The sequence below is a fragment of the Salmo trutta genome, chromosome 16 (genome assembly GCF_901001165.1).
Source record: "Salmo trutta chromosome 16, fSalTru1.1, whole genome shotgun sequence".
NCBI classification, from domain to species: Eukaryota; Metazoa; Chordata; class Actinopteri; order Salmoniformes; family Salmonidae; genus Salmo; species Salmo trutta.
The window spans coordinates 22,224,539-22,240,301 of NC_042972.1; the positions used below are offsets into that span (position 1 = coordinate 22,224,539).

Consider the following 15,763-nt stretch of genomic DNA (forward strand, 5'->3'; position numbering starts at 1 on the left):
GATCAGTGATTCTGCACAGTTCAAGTGCAATGTAGTTGACCTCAAAGGAAGTAAAGTGACAGACAGCAGGATGCAATCATATTTTGGGAGTTTATTAGAGTGGGTTAGACATTACATGGTGCTGATGTTAGAATGGGCCATGACAACCGGCCCTAACAACCACACAGCCTTTAGACCCAGCTCCTTCATGACATACTTAGGGGTCGGAACTATTTAATGAAGCTGATGAAACGACCTGGGAGAGATGAGATGGGGTTGAAATCATTTCAACTACTATTTGAACCCAGATCTGTTTGAGATCTTGATGGAGAGGGTTGTGAATGTAACAGAGTAATATGCTACTCCATTACCCTCTAGTCATATATTTTCCCCCACAGATACAAACACAGATCTTGTTCTGGAAGCTCTTGATGTTATCGTATCTGACCGACACGTTCTGCTTGTTGTAGGGCACCATCTGGGTAGAGTCCCAGACCTCAATCTCTCCCTGCTTCAGGAAGGTGCAGATCTAAAGACACACGTTAGGGTTGGGAGTTTACATCGTCTTCAAAGGGAAGCCTGCTTCAGGAAGCTGCAGATGTAATCACACACACACTGTTTGAGTCCAAAATGGCACCCTGTTCCCCATATAGTACACTACCTTTGACCAGAGCACACAAGTTGGGCACTGTGTAAGGAATAGGGTGTCATTTCACACCTACTGTATCCTGGTCCTGTGTCAGTTACTTCGTAGTAGGCCAAGAAGCCAGCCTGTCTGGTGAAGAGTCCGGAAGGGCCGGGGCCAATGGTGGGAGCGCCTACAGCAGTGTTAGCGCCACTGGCCAGCTGAAAGGTGTGGCAAATTCAGCCAGGAGCTTCTCGGCAGGGGCACTGTTGCTTTTCCAGTACTTCATGGCATAGTCCTTAGAACACACAGTATCTGGTAGTGAGAACACTAGATAGCGAAGGTTGGAAAAATAAAGATGTTACTCACGCTCAACTGGAACCTAGACAGGCAGGAAGAGACTGATTTGATAAACAGGGGAAGAGATGGGTAGAGAGAAATATGAGGGGGAGATAAAGAGGGAAGTAGAATGAAAGTGTTTCGCCACTTTGTAGTAGATATGGTTTCCCTGATCAGCCGGTCCTTGGTAGAGGGCTGTTTTCTCCAGTGTTGAATTCCCAAGATCCATGGAAGTCATAGGTCATCACATTCAGAAGGCCAAAGGCCAACAGCCTGAGTGTTAGGGAGAGAGATACAAATATTTATTTAGTGGCTTGAATAAACAAACCATTTCCAATATGCAAGGTATTATTTGATAGATCATGTATGTTTTTGTGCACACATTTTGCATGAGAATTGATATCATTGAGTCCCAGTGTGTATGTACTGACTGTCCAATCTTGGGGATCTGGTATGCAGTGTCAATGGTCCTCTTTCCAGACACAGCTGCAGTCAGAATCAGACGAGGACGGTTGGTCCTCTTTTCTAGTTGTCTAAATTGGATCTCAGTAAAATCCAGACCTTGCCTCGTAACTAGTTACGCCAAGAGAACTTGACCTAAAGGTGGAAACACCCATTTCTGACCCGAGGGTGACCACGAGCTGCAGCCAAGGTTTGATTAGTTGTAACTACAAAACGCAACACGAGGTTGAAGAAGACAAAGGAACCTTTTAACAATCTATGCTATGGATGAGTAGCTGTGTAAGAGGTTGAATTCAAGCAGGACCACCCGGTTATTCTCTCCAAGGAATCGTGTGTCTACACTGCTTTCATTCCCACGCTGGAACCACCTATATGGCTGATTAGCCATCCTCAGAAGACCCCTCTTTAAGAACAAGTGCGAGGAAACAGACCACTAAGAGAAAGGACACTGACATTGTGAGGACAATCAGAGAGTTACACCCGGTAACCGAAGAAGTGCCGTCATGAGAGAGAAGGTGAACCCGGTCCACAAAGAGACACCCCATTGGAGACCTTCGATACGTAATTACATCATTATATTCTGACCCATAAGAGCGGCAGTTCGGGTCAAGGTTAGGGTTAGACTAAGCATAGTTTACAAATGTACCCAAGTGTGCTTTTCTCTTGTACTCTCTCCCTCTTTCTCTCTCTGTTGAAATCCCCATTTTGTGTAACACGTGTCATATTGTGTTGGTCAGACCTGTTTCAGTGTACTAAGATCTATTCAATAGCCTAGACTGTGTTTGTGTATGTGTATCTTATATTATCATTTTAGCTTGTTAGTAAATAAATAATCAACTCAATTGGTGTGGTACGGACTTATTTAGTGTGACTCGGGTTTGTGCAGATTCCTGGATTATGCGACGTTCAGAATGAGACTGTAGAGGAAATTAATTAATAAGCGACTGTTGTAAAATCAATATTCTGATATTCTTTGTGTTAATTTGGGAAATAGAAACTCAATAAAGCCAAACTTTCCCATGGTGCCCCAGGTTACTGAATTAATAATTACCTGATTCATTTAATCACGTAATTATAAACAGTTAATCATTCGATGAACAGCAGTCGTCACATTAATCAATCGAACATTACAACAGGTGTGTGTGTTCATTCGTGTTTGTTCAGTCACATGTGTGTGTGAGTCTGACCTGCACCAAGATGGTGAATCTGTACTTGTCTGCGGGCCTTTGGATCTAGGGAACTCCCAGTCAAAGTCCAGGCCATCAAACTTAATCGCACTGTTGATGAACTTCTGGTGGTTGGCTGTACTGGACACTATCTCTGTTAACCTTGGGACACACACTGCTCAGACACAGGGTGTGTGTGTGTGTGTGTGTGTGTGTGTGTGTGTGTGTGTGTGTGTGTGTGTGTGTGTGTGTGTGTGTGTGTGTGTGTGTGTGTGTGTGTGTATCTCCACTTGTGGCTGAGTGCCAAAGTTCCCTCCAATTGCCAGCAAGGTCTTTAGGTTGCTGTTCTTGTAAACAAATACAAGAGTTAGGGTTAGTCCTGGTTTAGGTATGTGTGTGTACGTACCTGAATGAGAATGTGTGTACCTGCTTTTGTGTGGGTATGTGCCTGCATGTGTACATGCCTGCATGAATGTGTGCACACCTGCATGAGTGTGTATGTGCGTGCCTGCCTGCGTGAAAGAGTGTGTGTTTGTCTGTGTGTTTGTGCATGTGTGTCTATTTCACTGGTTCTTGAGGGCCTGGAACTATTCCAAAGAGTATCTCATCATTCCAATCGGAGGTTTTGATCTCGTTGTTGCCCATGCAGGCGAAGGTATAGGTCAGATGGTCACAGAGGAAGGGGTCCAAGTCAGCGATCAAATACTTGCCTGCTCCTGGATGGTACTGGCCCCAGTTTGTGAAATAACATGACAGGATGTAGGAGGATCCTATGGAAGGGTATCAGTAATGGTAGAGTTGGGAGTCAGGCAGTTTCAGAGTCAGGGTTGACAGACTCTGTAATTCACATTATTGTTTTCTGATTTGCTACATGTAAATCTCAAATGTACGTAAAATGGCCTCTCAGCAGCCTCTAAGGTGCAGAGTTACGTAACCGGGTGGAAGCCGCTTGTTGATGGCTATTTAACAGTCTGATGGCCTTGAGATAGAAGCTGTTTTTCAGTCTCTCGGTCCCAGCTTTGATGCAATCTGTACTTAAGTCATTTTTTGGAGTATCTGTACATTACTGTACTATTCATATTTTTTACAACTTTTACTTTTACTTCACTACATCCCTGAAGGAAAGAATGTACTTTTTACTCATACATTTTCCCTGACACCGAAAAGTACTTGTTTCATGTTGAATGCTTAGCAGGACACAAAAATGGTCCAATTCATGCACTTATCAAAAAAATATCCCTGGTCATCCCTACTATCTCTGCACTGGCTGACTTTGTCTGTAAATTATGTCTGAGTGTTGGAGTGTGCCCCTGGCTATCCATAAATGCAAAACCCAAGAAAATGGTGCTGTCTGGTTTTCTTAATGTAAGGAATTTGGAATTATTTATACCTTTGATACTTGTTTATATTTTAGCATTTACATTTACTTTTGATACTTATGTATATTTAAAACCAAATACTTTTAGACTTTTACTTAAGTAGTATTTTACTGGGTGACTTTCATTTTTACTTGAGTCATTTTCTATTGAAGTATTTTTACTTTTACTCAAGTATGAGAATTGGGCACTTTTTCCACCACTGCTTATAATAACCTCGCCTTCTGGATGATAGCGGAGTGAACAGGCAGTGGCTCGGGTGGATGTTGTCCTTGATTATCTTTTTGGCCTTCCTGTGACATCATGTGCTGTAAGGTGTCCAGGAGGGCAGATAGTTTGCGTTGGGCAAACTGCACCACCCTCTGGAGAGCCTTGAGGTTGCGGGCGGTGCAGTTGTCGTACCAGGCATTGATACAGCCCAACACGATGCTCTCAATTGTGCATCTGTAAAACTTTGTCAGGGTTTTAGGTGCCAAGCCAAATTTCTTCAGCCTCCTGAGGTTGAAGAGGCGCTGTTGCGCCTTCTTCACCACACTGTCTGTGTGAGTGGACCATTTCAGATGGTCAGTGATGTGTACGCCGAGGAACTTGAAGCTTTCCACGTGCTCCACTGCGGTCCCGTCGATGTGGATAGGGTCGTGCTCCCTCTGCTGTTTCCTGAAGTCCACAATCATCTCCTTTGTTGTCAACATTGAGTGAGAGGTTATTTTCCTGGCACCACACTCCCAGAGCCCTCACCTCCTTTCTGTAGGATGTCTTGTCATTGTTGGTAATCAGGCCTACTACTGTTGTGTCATCTGCAAACTTGATGATTGAGTTGGAGACGTGCGTGGCCACACAGTCATGAGTGAACAAGGAGTACAGGAGGGGGCTGACCGCGCACCCTTGTGGGGCCCCTGTGTTGAGGATGAGTGAAGTGGAGGTGTTGTTTCCTACCTTCACCACCTGTGGGCAGCCCGTCAGGAAGTCCAGGACCCAGTTGCACAGGACGGGGTTCAGACATAGGGCCCCGAGCTTAATGATGACTTTGGAGGTTTTGGTTTTGAATGCTGAGCTGTAGTCAATGAACAGCATTCTTACAAAGGTATTCTTCTTGTCCAGATGGGATAGGGCACTGTGCAGTGCAATGGTATTCTAGTTTGCTCAGTTTTATTGTAAATTCTTTCCAATGTATCAAGTAATATATATATTTACTTTTCTCATGATTTGGTTGGGTCTAATTGTGTTGCTGTCCTGGGGCTCCATGGGGTCTGTTTGTGAACAGAGCCCCAGGACCAGCTTGCTTAGGGGGCTCTTCTCCAGGTTAATTTCTCTGTAGGTGAGGGCTTTGTTATGGAAGGTTTGGGAATTGCTTCCTTTTAGGTGGTTGTGGAATTTAACGGTTCTTTTCTGGATTTTGATCATTAGCTGGTATCGGCCTAATTCTGCTCTGCATGCATTATTGATTGTTTTACATTGTACGCAGTGGATATTTTTGGAGAATTCTGCATGCAGAGTCTCAATTTGGTGTTTGTCCCATTTTGTGAATTCTTGGTTGGTAAGCGGACCCCAGTATTTTTTGCCAGATCCTAATTGGTATGTCGAATTTTATGTTCCTTTTGATGGCATAGAAGGCCCTTCTTGCCTTGTCTCTCAGATCATTCACAGCTTTGTGTTTAGGTCGAGGTATGTATCGTTTTTTGTGTGCTCTAGGGCAACGGTGTCTAGATGGATTTTGAATTCGTGGTCCTGAAAACTGGACCTTTTTTTGAAATTCAGAACTGCAAAAATAATGACTAATGTGCCGTTGTTCTACTACGCCTTCCCCTCAGACATGAATATACACACTGTGGAAGACCAGGGGGTTTGATCTAAATGTTTACACAGATCAGACACAAAACAATAAAGAAAAATAAAAGAAACTGGCCTCCCCCAGGAGACCTCTTCTGGGTTACTGTCTTCTGGGCTCCACGGAATGCTCTCTCCTCTGGGAACCCCTTGGTTCTAGCAGACCGTGAGGACGTCTATCCGGTAGCAACCTCTCACTACCTCAAATATAATCAAATAAATACAAAAATGTCACATGCGCCGAATACAACAGGTGTCGACCTTACCGTGAAATGCCTCCTCAAAGCCCTTCTAGTTCAAGAAAAAGAGACAAGAAAAGATTTACTAAATAAACTAAAGTAAAAAAAATCTAATAGCAGGTTAGTCGAGGTAATTTGTAAAGTGACTATGCATATATAATAAACAGCGAGTAGCAGATATGTAAAAACAAAGCAGGGGGGTCAATGTAAATAGTCCGGGTGGCCAATTGATTAATTGTTCTGCTGTCTTATGGCTTGGGGGTAGAAGCTGTTAAGGAGCCTTTTGGTCCTAGACTTGGCGCTTCGGTACCGCTTGCCATGCGGTAGCAGAGAGAAGTTTATGACCTCTCCCGTGAGCTGCCCTCCTGGCAACTTTATTGGCCCTGTATGATGGTGAGCAATCAGCCCCTTGATTACTCACCAGCCCCAATTAGTCCTGGCCGGAGGACACGTCGAGACCTGGCATGTCCAACAGAGGGAGCCCCCACCAGGCCGTGGTACGCCGCAACTCTTAGAAAGAAAGGTGCTATCTAGAATCTACATGGGTTCTTCGGCTGTCCCCATATATTAACCCTTTGAAGAACCCTTTTTGGTTCCAGGTAGCACCCTTTTGAGGTCCATGTAGAACCCTTTATACAGAGGCTTCTACATGGAACCCAAAATAGTTATACTGGAACCAAAAAGGGTTGTCCTGTGGGGACAGCCAAATAACCCTTTTAGAACCCTTTTTTCTAAGAGTGTAGGCTGGTCATGGGGCTGGCAACCCCAGTCCTTAGAAACAGACTTTGACCACAGCAGCATTGACAAAATGCATAGCTAGAGGACATTTGCCAGTGGCCTATTCCCTCCCCAGGGAGCCAGAGCCTTAGTATAGAGCCATGTATATTTGAATGTCGGTGATTGTCATTACAATTAAAATATAAATAAAATGTTAGCTTTGGTACAGTTAGTTATAAGCTAAATAAGCCAGAAAGTGCTTCTACTTACCAACACCAATGAGTAGTTTGCCCATGGTTGCTCTGTACTTTGCTCCATGGGCTGCTGGACCCTTTTATACTCTCAGCAACTTCTCCTATCTCTCTCATATCTCTATGGCTTTTCCATTATGCAACAAAACTCAATAAGCATATCAAATCAAATCAAATTTATTTATATAGCCCTTTGTATATCAGCTGAAATCTCAAAGTGCTGTACAGAAACCCAGCCTAAAACCCCAAACAGCAAGCAATGCATGTGAAAGAGGCACGGTGGCTAGGAAAAACTCCCTAGGAAAAACTCCATAGGAAAAACTCCCTAGGAAAAACTCCCTAGGAAAATCTCCCTAGAAAGCCTCATTCACCTGTTTGAACAAGGGTTTCTGCTGCCTTCACTAAAACTCTGATAAACTTCATACATCCTTGTATTAAGATATTATTAGCTGACAATTAAAAAGCAAGTCTGTTTTCAGTTGTAATAATTTGCAGAAAAGTACAACCATAGGGACGGGATCCTTAATAACCCCTTAGCCTCTTCAGTACACCCTAGCCCCTACGACTATCCCTTGCACCTTAGCTAGCCCCCTTCTCCTACCACCAAACCCCCTATATACTTGTAAAAATTGACCTTGAAATGGGATAGATGTAAATTATATGGTGAACATTCCACCAAGTCCAGCTCAAGGTTGAGCTCGGCCCATATACCTATCTTATGTTTCAGTTCTACTTTCAGTGGGCTGGAGGTTGGGGTAGGGAAGTGCCTCTGGGATAGTGGTATGAGGAGTGACTAAAGGGTAAGGGGCAAGGGGTCGATTTAAAAATGAACGTCAGGCTTAAGACAGACCTGTGTAACCTCATGATCTGCCTGGCAAAAGTTTTGGTACTTGCCAAATAGTTAGGTTGGTTTATCTGGCTGTAGTGTAATTGTAATAATGTATTACAATGCAGCCATATATAAAGTGCAAAATAACAGATATCTCTAGCTTAAATTGACACATTTTGATGTGGATTTTGTTATTATGTTAATTAGGTTGACGCACCGGTGTGTCAATCGACTATAGGGGGTTAAACGAGAAGTAGCTGTTCTGGAACCAAGAAATCCTGGACTCCCTTATCTGGTTTAGAGAAGCCGGATATGTTCAGGGAATCCTGAATTTGTTAAACCATCTTTCAGGGAATACCCTGCTGGCTATGGATAGAAGCTATTTCATGCCTTTTCCCATTTGTTCGGCCCATTTCCACCCCTGATCATAGCTAGCTAGAAAGGTATTTGGTAAACCATCTAGAAAACATTGGCTAATAAGCAAGCATTTAAGCCTGTAAGCTATCGCTAATAAGAAAGCAAACTAAGCTAGCTAGTGAATATGCTTCATTATATTAATCTAGCTAGCTAAAGAGTTGTAATTTTAGCCACGGTAAGCTGTATAATGGTATAGCTAATAAACCCAGCTATCGAGATGGATAATGTGTAATTAAATTATCCTAAACTGCCTCTGTCACGCCCTGACCTGAGAGAGACGGTTTATTTCTCTATTTTGTTAGGTCAGGGTGTGGGGTGGGCATTCTATGTTTTGTATTTCTTTGTTTTGGGCCAAGTATGGTTCCTAATCAGAGGCAGCTGTCTATCGTTGTCTCTGATTAGGAATCATACTTAGGCAGCCTTTTCCCCACCTGTGTTTGTGGGTTATTATTATTTCTGTGTGTGTATGCCACAATTGTGTTGCTGTCACGTCCTGACCAGAATAAAGATTATTTGCTATTGTAGTTTGGTCAGGACGTGGGAGAGGGTATTTTGTTTATGTCTTTCGGGGTGATGGTTTATGTAGTAGGGTGTTTGATTTATTATTTCCGGGTTTTTTGGTCACTGCTCTATGTTAATCTATTTCTATGTTCTTTCTAGGTAGTCGTTTCTATGTTTGGTTAGGTTTTCTTCAAATAAAGATGTGGAATTACCGGCACGCTGCGCCTTGGCTCATATTTGACAGGGAATTTGAAGATAGAGAACGTGACACTCTCAGTAGCTGTCACTGCCGGTGGAATGTATTCATGGAAGCCAGGCTTCCGCAAATGATTTTACCCACACTACTGATCATTGCAAGTTATCTCGTCCCCTCTTCTGTTTACCTGGCTATGCAAATGAGATGACATCATCAGTCTAGGTAGGTGAATGAGGATAGAGATGTGAAATTTGTCAACATTTGTGGGAGATTTGATATCTTTTTGCTGAATAGGATGGTTCACTACAGTTTAGTCGTTGATGTCATATCACGACACATGGAGAAAAATTATGTTATGCAGTCAAAACTGGCTTTTTAATGTTGGTTGCACCATATGATGTGTTTTTCAAATGCACGGACAAAAGTATTTTAAAATAAAATTATTCCTTCCTATCTGTCACACCCTGATCTGTTTCACCTGTCTTGTGATGGTCTCAAACCCCCACCAGGTGTCTCCCATTACCTCATGTTTATTTATACCTGTGTTTCCTGTTTGTCTGTTGCCAGTTCGTCTTGTCCCGTCAAGTCCTACCAGCGTGTTCCTGTGCTCTAGCTTTTGTTTTTCTTAGTCTTCCTAGTTCTGACCTTTTTGCCTGTCCTCCTAACCTTGATCCTGCCTGCCGTCCTGTACCTGCCTGACTCTGATTTGGATTATGACCCTTTGCCTGCCTTGACTTACCTTTTGCCTGCCCCTTGAACTGTAATAAACTATGAGACCCCTGTGTCTGCATCTGGGTCTTAGCCTGAGTCCTGATAATCTCAATATTTGGACAATATTTCATTATATAATCACATAGTTAAATATTTGCTGTTTTCTTAAGCGTTACAACAATTTCACAACACTTTTTCTGTTGAAATTCAACCTCGGTCGGTTCCACCACATGACATTTTTACAGTTTGACATGCAATAACTGTAAAAATTTATAATTCCTTGTGATAAATTGATGCGGTGCCAAACAGGGAGAACATCTAGAAATGTACTGTAAGAAGATTTTTTGTATTTATAGTTTTTTTTAATATAAAATATTATCATTGGACACAAATAACAGGCCACATCAATTGTCCATGAATGTATAGCCACACCAAATCAAAGCTCTATAATGGAAGGTCACAATGTTGAAGATGATAACTTAGGAGTAACACAAAGTTACTAAGTTAACCAACTTAATTCTCTGCATCTCTGCAATATTGTAACAAATCATAACAATTAGACTGTCCCCATTGCCTAGATCTTTCCATATATTGTACATAATATGACCCTGCTGGTGTGATTAAACATTTTGTGCAGTAGTCTAGTATTTACTTTTTGTCGGAAACAGTGAACACAATAGCACACATTTCTCTGATGACAACAATGTGTTAATATTCTGTGAACAAAACACTTCAAAGTGAATTTTGCATTCACTGATAACATTTGTATTTAAAGTTTTGCAAAATGTGGTCTAAGATATGCAAGTCAGGTACAAAGAAAGTAAAATAATCAGAAGTACTGTAAATGTATTTGAGCATTTGCCCATTGCTGTTCTGCCATAGATACGTTTCAGCACAGATCCAAAAATTGCTTTTACACTATTGAAAAAAAAACGTAAGCCTCTCCTGAGCTCATTGTGTTGAGAATTTAGTTGCGATGGAGGTAGGACTATATACTTTAAATGTATATTCCTCAAGGGGCATCAGCAGTACACAACACATGCAGTTCAATCTGGATTTTACCTATCTGCAGGGTGATGCAATTTTTCATTTAATTTTTAATTTAACTACCTGTTTGGGAGATATTATGTATGGTTAAATGTTTTCTGAGGCATTGCCAGTGCTTAATTTCTAAATCGGGAGGAGCCGGACCAAAAGTGAGCATGAGAGGGAGGTGACCTGGGGAGATCTGAGGTACCAGAACACATGAGAAAAAAAAAAAAAAAAAATCACCTTTATAATAAAGCGTTGCATGCATATCATCGTATTTGCGTAGTGGCATACAGCAGTAGAGTAGAGGCACTTACAGTAGTTGCACACATGGGGGAACATTTTTAGTAGCCTAGGGTCCGGGAAAAATGTTGCCTTTTATAAATGCGTTTAACACAATTCTATGTTATTTTACATGACTGGAGACTGTCAGAATCTTTTTTTAATACCGCACAAATGATCGAAATGGCAGGGTACTTTGACACTGACAAACTGAGAATCTGAGATCCATAAAAACGACCTTGTCTTGAATCCATCAATAGACTTGGCTTAGGTGTATGGAGATACATATTGTAGGCTTCCTCTACGATGCACTCGTGCCAAAAGCCTATCTCTCACGCTCTCTCTCTCTTGTTTGCAATATTTGGAAGTTGATGAAATATTTTGGTAGCCTACAGCATAGTCTTTTCAGCTGGAGACATTTGCTTTCCTATGTAACAGTCTTCTCCTTCATCTGACGATATGTTAAAATCACTGTCAGAAAAGGTGGACCAATACGCAGCGGGTTGCGTGTTCATCATGACCATTTATTAAATAAACGACAGACCGACAGTTTTACAGGCTAAGTACTTACATACAGCTGTGCAAAATCAGCTACCCACAAAAACCCAAACCAAACACACACCTATATATAGGACTCTCAATCAGAGGCAACTAGAAACACCTGCCTCCAATTGAGAGTCCAACACCCAAACATAGAAAAACTAAACTAGACAGAACGTAGAAATACATACAAAACACAAACCTTCTGCCACATCCTGACCAAAACTAATACAATTACTCCCTCTGCTGGTCAGGACGTGACATCCTACCTGTGTTTTTCCTTGATTGTATTTGAAATATTGCAAAATGCCTGTTTTGTCTGCATGTTGTTTTGTCTGCATGCTATTCCTTGTTATTGGGCTACAATCCACAGCTAGGCAATTAAAAAAATATATCTATTGGTCCTCTGTGGTTAAATTATAGGCCTTCTTGTGCTGTAGTAGGCTATTCTAAATGATTTCATTTATTTCTGAACAGACAGCAGTAATTATAAAACTTTGGCACATGCATTTAAATGTATCAGGGGTACTGCAGTTCCTTCAGAACCCTTAGTGCGATTCTATAAATAAATAAATTATGAAGTGCAAGAGATATGAGAGTTGCAGGCTGATGTCTATCAGAGCAGAGAGGGAGAGCGATAGATAGAAAGTGAATCTCATTCTAGGTATGTGAGAGATACTGGCGCGCTTTCAGTTGGCTTTTCATAGCCGATCATTCAAAGTATCTCTACCGCTCCTGCTGTCTCTAGGGAGTTGAAAACAGCAGGTCTGGGACAGGTAGCACGTCCGGTGAACAGGTCAGGGTTCCATAGCCGCAGGCAGAAGTTCATTGGACCACATAGGAACACATCCAGTCGTTGATTTCTGGTCAAATGGATTGAAAAGGGGTCTTAGAAAACATCTACCAGAAAAAATCTTAAAAGGTCATATAAGTACATCGGAATACAATAATGTTGACGTAAAGACCCCTGACAAATAATATCAACATTTAAACTTAGTTTTGGAGAAATTATTTGCCTTTGGTAAGTTTAAGAAATATTGCTAGTGTCTTGTCATTCTGTTACCAAAAACCCACATATCTTGAAGATATTTTCTAATTTCTCTGTGAGGAGGGAGGATAATTAACATTTACAGACTGACAGAAATTCCCAAATGTAGACCTACCAATTAGTTATAGTGTTTTTACTGATAACAATTTGGATAGTGATTTATTAAGTGATTACAACACATCATTCTGTTACCAAATGGGTAACAGAATGTCCAAAACAATCTGTAACAGAATGACTGCAACTGAAGTGGCTATAATGAGAATTCATAGTAGTCACAAACCAAATTTGGGTCACCTGCTACTCTCCTCCCTTCCAATGGCATGCTGTTATGTTCAGCTCAATGTTTTCTTTCACTTTCTGTCATGTGCTGGTCAAAGCAAGAGTCTGGACAACCCCTCCCTCTTTTTGTCCTTGTCTCTCTTCTCTCACTCTCCAGTTAATGTCACATTTCCCGGCCCTCTCACCCACTGATCACCGACCAACACCGGATGTCCATGGATGTATAACCAATCATAGATGTCTGTTTCACAAGTTTGAACTGCACAGTACAGTACAGAGAAGTAGATTATAGGTTAGTAAAATACAGTGCATTCGGAAAATATTCAGATCCCTTGACTTTTTCCACATTTTGTTACGTTACAGACTTAAACTAAAATTGATTAAATTGTTTTTTCCCCCTCATCAATCTACACTCAATAACCCATAATGACAAAGTAAAAACAAGTTTATAGAGATTTTAGCTATTTTATAAAAAATAAAAACCTTAAATATGACATTTACATAAGTATTCAGACCCTTTTCTCAGAACTTTGTTGAAGCCCCTTTGGCAGTGAGTAAAGCCTTGTGTCTTCTTGGGTATGATGCGCAAGCTTGGCACACCTGTATTTGGGGAGTTTCTCCCATTCTTCTCTGCAGATCCTCTCAAGCTCTGTCAGGTTAAATGGGGAGTGTCGCTACACAGCTATTTTCAGGTCTCTCCAGAGATGTTCGATCGGGTTGAAGTCTGGGCTCTGGCTGGGCCACTCAAGGACATTCAGAGACTTGTCCCAAAGCCACTCTTACATTGTTTTGGCTGTGTGCTTAGCATTGTTGTCCTGTTGGAAGGTGAACCTTCGCCCCAGTCTGAGGTCCTGAGCGCTTTGGAGCAGGTTTTCATCAAGGATCTCTCTGTACTTTGCACTATTCATCTTTGCCTCGATCTTGACTAGTCTCCCAGTCCCTGCCACTGAAAAACATACCCACGAGGGGCTCTGGCGGGCCCATATCCTCTTCCAGTCCATGGTTGTGGGTCACCATAAGGCTGCATGGGAAAAGGCTCATATCCTGCAGGCACCAGGTTCACAGGTACCAGGTGTGACTGTGGGGGGACTACAGGCTGTGGTTGTGGTGGGCCTGTAGTGTCACGTCCTGACCCTAGTAAGATGTCATTTTCTATAGTAGAGTAGGTCAGGGCGTGACAGGGGGTGTTTTGGGTTGTTCTATGTTTTCTATTTCTATGTTTAAGTTCTAGCTTTAAGTTCTAGTTCTATGTTGGGGTTGTTTGGGTTGATCTCCAATTGGAGGCAGCTGATCCTCGTTGCCTCTGATTGGAGATCATATTTAAGTAGGGGTTTTTCTTCCTGGGTTTTGTGGGTAGTTGTTTAGTGTATGTCCCCTGACGGAACTGTTTTCGGTCGCTGTTGTCATCCACCTCCTTCAACAGAGTCCTCTTGAGAATAATTGTGGTTGCTTCTCCATTTTCTTCTGTCAGTGGTATGAGAGGGTAAATCTGTGTATAGTCATCCAGGGTTCCTTTGGGTTGATTGTCATACGGCGGCGGGGCAGTGGGGAGTACTCCTGTTCTGCCTCTGTCCTGACCCAGTTCTTTCTTCCCGCACTCTATTGCTCTCTCCAGCTTTAGTTTTGTCACAGTAGCCTTGTTCATGAAGATCTGTCCTTCCAGCATCATCATTCCTATCACAGTTTCTGATACAAGGGTACTCTTCTTCATCCCCTTCCTTTTGTAAATTTTTCTTGTCTGAATTATCTCCTTGACTAAATCCAACCTAGTCTTGTTGAATGACCCAGCCATTGGATATCTATTTTCTCCTGCCATCTGTCCAGACATGCTATTTCTTAAAAATGAATGTAAATTCCACAGCAGGAAACTTCTTTTGCATATATTCAACAGGCGTGACAGGCTTCATTAATCCATGCTTTTGTCACTTCTAGGTTAGACTACTGCAATGCTCTACTTTCCGGCAACCCGGATAAAGCACTAAATAAACTTCAGTTAGTGCTAAATACAGCTGCTAGAATCCTGACTAGAACCAAAAAATTTGATCATATTACTCCAGTGCTAGCCTGCCTACACTGGCTTCCTGTTAAGGCAAGGGCTGATTTCAAGGTTTTACTGCTGACCTACAAAGCATTGCATGGGCTTGCTCCTACCCATCTTTCCGATTTGGTCCTGCCATACATACCTCACAAGACGCAGGCCTCCTAATTGTCCCTAGAATTTCGAAGCAAACAGCTGGAGGCAGAGCTTTCTCCTATAGAGCTCCATTTTTATGGAATGGTCTGCCTACCCATGTGAGAGACGCAGACTCGGTCTCAACCTTTAAGTCTTTATTCAGTAGATCCTATGATTGAGTGTAGTCTGGCCCAGGTGTGTGAAGGTGAACTGCCTGGCCGGTTTCCCTCTCTCCACTGGGATTCTCTGCCTCTAACCCTATTACAGGGGCTGACTCACTGGCCTACTGGAGCTCTTCCATGCCGTCCCTAGGAGGGGTGCGTCACTTGAGTGGGTTGAGTCACTGACGTGGTCTTCCTGTCTGGGTTGGCGCCCCCCCTTGGGTTGTGCCGTGCTGGAGATCTTTGTGGGCTATACTCTGCCTTGTCTCAAGATGGTAAGTTGGTGGTTGAAGATATCCCTCTAGTGGTGTGGGGGCTGTGCTTTGTCAAAGTGGGTGGGGTTATATCCTGCCTGTTTGGCCCTGTCCGGGGGTATCATCGATATGGGGCCACAGTGCCTCCTGACCCATTTTTACATTTACATTTTAGTCATTTAGCAGAGACTCTTATCCAGAGCGACTTACAGTAGTGAATGCATACATTTAATTTTTAAAAATTCTGTACTGGTCCCCCGTGGGAATCGAACCCACAACCCTGGCGTTGCAAACACCATGCTCTACCAACTGAGCCACACGGGACCACACGGGACTCCTCCTGTCTCAGCCCCCAGCATTTA

The 15,763-nt window shown here is 42.5% G+C and overlaps 1 pseudogene; it reads right to left on the bottom strand.

The window, feature by feature from the left end:
- Positions 1-89: 89 nt before the first annotated feature.
- Positions 90-7,025, bottom strand: LOC115151193 (acidic mammalian chitinase-like; annotated as a pseudogene).
- Positions 7,026-15,763: the final 8,738 nt, after the last annotated feature.